General features: G+C 41.8%; 1 long non-coding RNA gene across 1 annotated transcript; it reads right to left on the reverse strand.

Annotated features, from left to right (window-relative positions):
- Positions 1–37: 37 nt before the first annotated feature.
- LOC148054945 (uncharacterized) lies at positions 38–2,958 on the reverse strand. Its single transcript, XR_015706117.1, has 2 exons — positions 1,990–2,958; positions 38–1,470 (listed from the first exon to the last, which is right to left on the reverse strand). It is a non-coding gene; the product is annotated as an uncharacterized LOC148054945 (long non-coding RNA).
- Positions 2,959–6,000: the final 3,042 nt, after the last annotated feature.

A 6,000-nucleotide genomic window follows, 5' to 3' on the forward strand; every position in this document is an offset into this window, starting at 1 on the left:
CGACCCGGGCTGGGGAAGGAACAGTCAGCACACACAGTGTGGGTGTTCAGCTTCCTCGTTTATTGCACAGTAGTTTACCTTTATACTCTCAGCAGTAGGCGTGTCATGTTATAAGGGGCGGAGGCAAGGGAGGGTCCACCCTTAACTCTTTCCGTACATCGCGTGATCTTCCGGTCGCCAGCCCTTATCTTTACTACACAAGGACTGCATATATAAAAAGGTATGCCTTTTTAGGCATACCTTAGGTAGGACTTTTGGAAAAATGGTAAATCATAAATAGCAATCCAAAACTGCTGGAATGGTTTTGTTTTTATTTTTTTTAAGAGCGCTCTGGTTTGGCAGAGAGGACAAAGCCGGAATTATCACTTCTATTCCCTACTAAGCACAGGGACATCTTCACAATGGCACTATCATGTTGGGATGCAAGTCAGTACCAGAATGCATCTTCCCAGGAGGAGGCAACACTGGACTTTCCAAGTTCACTTTCTTTATCATGAAGTCAGTACTTTTATGACCTCCTTCTGCCTGAGGACTGTCTACAGGTTTTCAAAGATTTTGTTACCACTCTAAATATTTATAGCTCAGAAGCCTAAGAACAATTGTATGAAGCAACTTATTTTTCAATAAAATCCTGGTTTATTGTAATTCAAATTACACAAGCATGTTAAAGAGATTTTAGTTGGTTTGGTTTTTTGGGGTTTTTTTTGGTTTGTTTTTTTTTTTTAAAAGACAGAACTGCACCATTTTAAACCACTGCAACAGAATATAAAGCAACAATTCTCTTGCATCATGCCCTTGCTGCTCCTTCTCAGGAAAGAAAGGCGCAGTGTTTCAAGGAAAAGAATTAATGGAAGTATCAAATCAAGACTTTGTGCTTTTAATAAGCTAAGTAAATTTTGCATATAGCATAACTCCTTTAGCTCATCCACAGATTTAACATGAAAAATCTATATTCTTCATAATTTAACCATGACGCTTATGCATTGACAAGCATATGACAATGCAATTCATAGTTCTTTAGCAAGGTCAAGAATAGCTATAGCTTTTAAGGTGAAAGCCTGAAGTATTGCACTAACAGTTAGTGAAACTAAGATGCTAAGATACGAATAAATCTAGCTTTGGAAGGTAAATGTAAGTTATTTAATCTAAACTCTAATCACACCAAATAGATTATAGATAAAAAGTAGTTCCAGTGAGGAAAATAAAGAACTTCAGTTTTCAAACATTTTAAATTAAGAAATGTGCTAGCTGCCATTTTAGTGGCAAGAGACCCTCTCCTATAAGTGATAAGTTTTTATTCAGCTAAAATGTGCAAAGAAAAAAGTCTCAAAGTGAGAGAAATATCACCAGTTCATATTGGACACAAGGGAATAAAATCCTTATGAATGAATTCCTTTAATCTGTTTTCTTGTCAGAAACTTCTGTGGATCTCTTTGCAGCAATTCTATTTGCGACACCATTGCTTTCAAACTGCAAATAGAAGACAGCATCATTAATGGGATGTCAAAAAAGGACTCCACACCAAGAACAGTAACAGTTGGTGATGAAAATTACTTTTAGAAGCAAGGCCAGTGAAGATCTATGAAGAAATCTGCAGCAAGAAGCAAAGCGATGGCGTCTCTTTAGATTTACACATAATTTTTGCTTCGAGCAGGCAGGGGGAGGAGTGAGGGCAGAGACAACATATACAAGTCTTTGAATTTTCTTAGAAGAGATAAATAACAAATGCACGATTTACACATGTTAAACATTTTCCCCCATTATGAGTGGCAGAGCTAGCTGGAAAGTGGTGGGTTTTTTTTGTTTTGGTTTGGTTTTTTAATTCTGCTTCATGCATCTGGTGTGATGTACCAATTATTTGACTTCTTCCTTCTCTGAAAGAATAGCCCATCATTTAAAAAAAAACAAACAAAAAAACCCCACACACACCATAAAATTAACTAAGCTGTTTCAGAAAACAAGTGCAATTCCTGTCCTTCCAAGACCTACCAGAAGCTGTCTAGGAGTAACTGCTATTTCAAGCTGGCTCAGTACTGGTCACTCCCTTTCATAAGAAAATAGCCACAGATTGCTGTCTTGACTCGCAGATCTCTGCCTTCATGGCCCATGGTGGTGATAGAGGGAGAGGACAGTAAGATATGAAGAGAGCATTTGTTTACACAATTTTTACAACTAAAGGTCTTGGTTGGTACGCTGCACGGATATATTTAACATTGTCTGGTGATGGGGCAGCAACAAACTGCATGTTAGTCACAGCACACTGAATTAATTGAACAAAACATGGAATGATACATGGTAAAAATAATAGCATTGCTAAACCACACAACATATAGAACAAGATACGCTTAACCCAAGGGGTACCTGGAAGCCATGAAAAGGGATCAAATTTCCAACCTTTCCAGGTCTGAACAGGAACATGGGCTAATTTTCTTATTCCAGAGGTTATTTGTTTAACAACTTGACCGTTATCATCTATTTTTAAACAGCAATTAGAAACATTTAATTTACCACAAACACCTCCTTCTTCAGCTAGCAGGTAGTCGAGAACCATACAATGTTGCAAAATTGCCGTTCGCATTTGTGTGGTTTGATCTGCCAATAGGTCCAAGGCATGAGCAGTTTCACTGGTAATAATTTCTAAAATGGCTTGTAGTCGAATAATGCGATTTAAATTATAAACAGGTTCTCGAGCACCGCTAATCACTTCATTGGGGTTCCAGGTGGCAGGCCCATAGTGTTGGATAATTCGTTCTGGGGGCCACTCATCCTTTCCCCACAATTGGCTACTACCACCTGCTATAGCAGTATTAATAGATCGTTTGCTCCGTGTAAGATCATCATACAATTTAACACCCAAATTATTATCATCATTCTTGGGAAGCAGAAAAAACAGGGGACGAATTACTCCAACATAACATATTCCAGACCACTTTGCTGGTAACACTTTGTATGCATGGTGACCACACACCCAGTAGTGACCCTTTAAGGCTCGATGGCCATTAGCAAAAGGTCCTTTCCATTCTTTTGCTGATTTGCCAGCATGTCCATTGGATTGGAAATATGTAGTGTTTTTTGGCCCAAAAGGATTACCATTTACATTACAATTCCAAGTGTTTGAATCATTCCTACACCACTTACATCTCCATGCTCCTGAATAGGGACTCCAGGCACAGTTGATGCCAGCGGCTTCCTCAAAGATAGTATTGTTTGTAGGAGACCAGAAATAAGGGAATCCAGACCTATATCTAGATGGGTCATACCACCCCCAGTGGACATGGTGGCCAAGTTTTGCCCTGCGATAGGTCCAGGTACAATTACTTATTCCTACAAAGACACCATTCTTTTGAGCTCGATTTAAACAAAACTGTCCCTGAGCTGGATATTGTATGGGCCAGGGTGGTGGTGACTTTTCTTCCCAATAGGTATTGTTTTTTACTTCGCTATAATTGCTCACCAGCCATTCAGGCGAAAGGGGGATGGAGATCCACGGCCAGCTTTCCAGGCCAAATGGTCCTCCACACACCCAACAATTTGTAAGGTTAAATGCTTGAGCCACAGAATGACCTAGAGTCACAAACTTGTTTTCCCATTCTTGGTTAACACTTAACGACTGCGGCATTGGCCACAGGCTGAAATGCAGGTTTGACAGTTGAGTGACCGGCCAACCTTTAACTTGAGCTTCCCGGTAAAGATCTTTGGCTCCAGTATGTCCCCTTTTTAGGTGCAGCCATTCTAAAAGTCGTTCCCAATCTTCTGTCACTGGTTCATTCTGCAAAGGGGCAAGTCGGGCTAACTCGTCAGCTCTGCTATTCCATCGACAGGTTGGGGTGTCATCAGTTTGGTGAGAGGCTACCCACGCTACAGCAAAGTCTCCTGTCTAGCAATAGCCAAAATGTCCTGCCACTTTTCCTTTTGCCACACGGGTATTCTGTTGACTTCCCACCCATTTTGTTCCCAAAACGGGAGCCACTCTGTGCATCCTTTAAAAACAGCAAAAGAGTCAGTGTAGATATAGACCGGAGAAGTAGATTGAGCTTCATTTTGAAAAACACTCCACACAGCCACCAGTTCTCCTACCTGTGCACTGCCTTCTCCTTCAGTAATTATTTTTGGTCAGTTTTTATTTGTAGAGCAACAGCACGATATTTCCAAATTTTACCCTCTTGCTTAGCAGAGGCATCAGTAAACCAGGCATTTTGTAATTGTTCTGAAAATGGGGGGGCTACTTGCACAACAGCAGGAAGCTCATTCTCCTCTTGGTCTGGAACTATTTCCTCTTGGATGACTAGATTTTTAGCAGCACCTTCAGATACTTTAAAGATGTTACAATAATGTTCTATTTGTGCATACCATTTCCGCACTGAAGCTCTTTCTGCCACCCCGTCAGGGGGAGGTGTCCCGGCTAAAACAGCTTTAATGACCTTGAAAGGACCTCTAAGCACTATGGTTTGTCGACGAATGGTGTGCTCTGCCTCTCGCAAGGCTAAGCTGACCACAAATAGTCCCTTTTCCCATACAGTATATCGCTTTTCTGCATCCTTAAAACTGCGGGAATAAAATCCAATGGGTCGAGTGGGTCCTTCGGGGCCTTTTTGCCAGAAGTGTATCGATAAACCCAACTGGGCAAATCCCCATTCAATCTGAACTGGGTCAGTAGGATGGATTGGGCCAAGAGCCTGGTAATTAGCTGCCTCAAATACCAAAAGCTGTAAAGCCTCTTCATGGACTGGAGTCCAGTCCCATGACAGACCTTTTCGCAATAAATCATACAAGGGCCTAGCAATAATAGAAAAGTTTGGAATGTGTTTTCTCCAAAATACAAGTATTCCTAGCACATGCTGCAATTCCTTCTTTGACTCAGGCATTTTTCTCTGATCCAGTGTGGAGAGGTTATCCTGACGAATACATGTCATTCCTCCTTTCCACCAAATCCCTAGAAATTTAACTTCATTTGAAAGAGTCTGAATTTTCTCAGGCGGGATCTTTAACCCTAGGCTTTCTAAATGAGTGATAATGTTATCCTGTGTTGTCTGGACTTTTTCTGTTTGACTCCCTGCAATTAGCACATCATCAATGTACTGATAAACTTTAACCCCTTCCTCTCATGGGATTAGTTCTAATTCTCGTGCTAAAGCATGGTGGGCTAATGTGGGGGAATGTTTATATCCTTGAGGGAGCCGTGTAAAAGTAAACTGTTGCCCCTCCCAGGTAAAAGCAAAACGATCTTGGTCCTGCGGTTGCAGAGGGACCATAAAGAACATATCTTTAACATCAATAGTTGCCATAATAGGATGTGCTTGTTCCTGAATAGTGGCTATGAGTTCGGCAATGTTCGGTACAGCGGCCGTTAACGGGCCCGTGTTTGCATTGAGCCTTCGGTAATCGACTGTTAGTCTCCACTTCCCATTTGGTTTTCAGACTGGCCATACAGGAGAATTAAAGGGAGAGTGAGTAGAAACTACAACCCCCTGTTCCTTTAATTCCTCCAGTACTGGGGAAATCCCCTCCTGTGCCCCAAGGGGCAAGGGATAGGGTTTAACATTTGTTAATCTTGAAGGGGGAAGTAAAGGTGCAGCTTGTAAGAGACCTATATTTATCAGTGGCACACCAAAAGACCAGCTTCCCCCTTTATTGTCTGTCCACACTTTACCCTTCAGGACATCAAGCCCTAAAAGATTAAGCGGGACCAGCCCCACAATCATTTCCACTGGAGTGGCTGTCTCCTCCCCTGGTAGCTGTAAATTGACCGTAGCCAGTGCCTGTGCTTGAACGCATCTGCCACAAACAAACGTCGCTTAGACAATGATATACCTCCGCGCGCTGCATCTTCTGTCTTGGTGGCTGAAATTTGAGCACCGGTATCCACTAAAAATGTAATGGGTACTCGTCTAAATCCTACAAGGCAGGTGATTAATAAATCACCTCGATGACCTATAGTGAGCTGTCTAATTTACACCCACCCTTCGCCCCCCCCCCGCTCACTACAAAGGGGCGAAGGAA

Source organism: Nipponia nippon, unplaced genomic scaffold (genome assembly GCF_047370975.1).
Source record: "Nipponia nippon isolate SJK-2023a ecotype South Korea unplaced genomic scaffold, ASM4737097v1 scaffold_29, whole genome shotgun sequence".
In the NCBI taxonomy this organism is placed as follows: Eukaryota; Metazoa; Chordata; class Aves; order Pelecaniformes; family Threskiornithidae; genus Nipponia; species Nipponia nippon.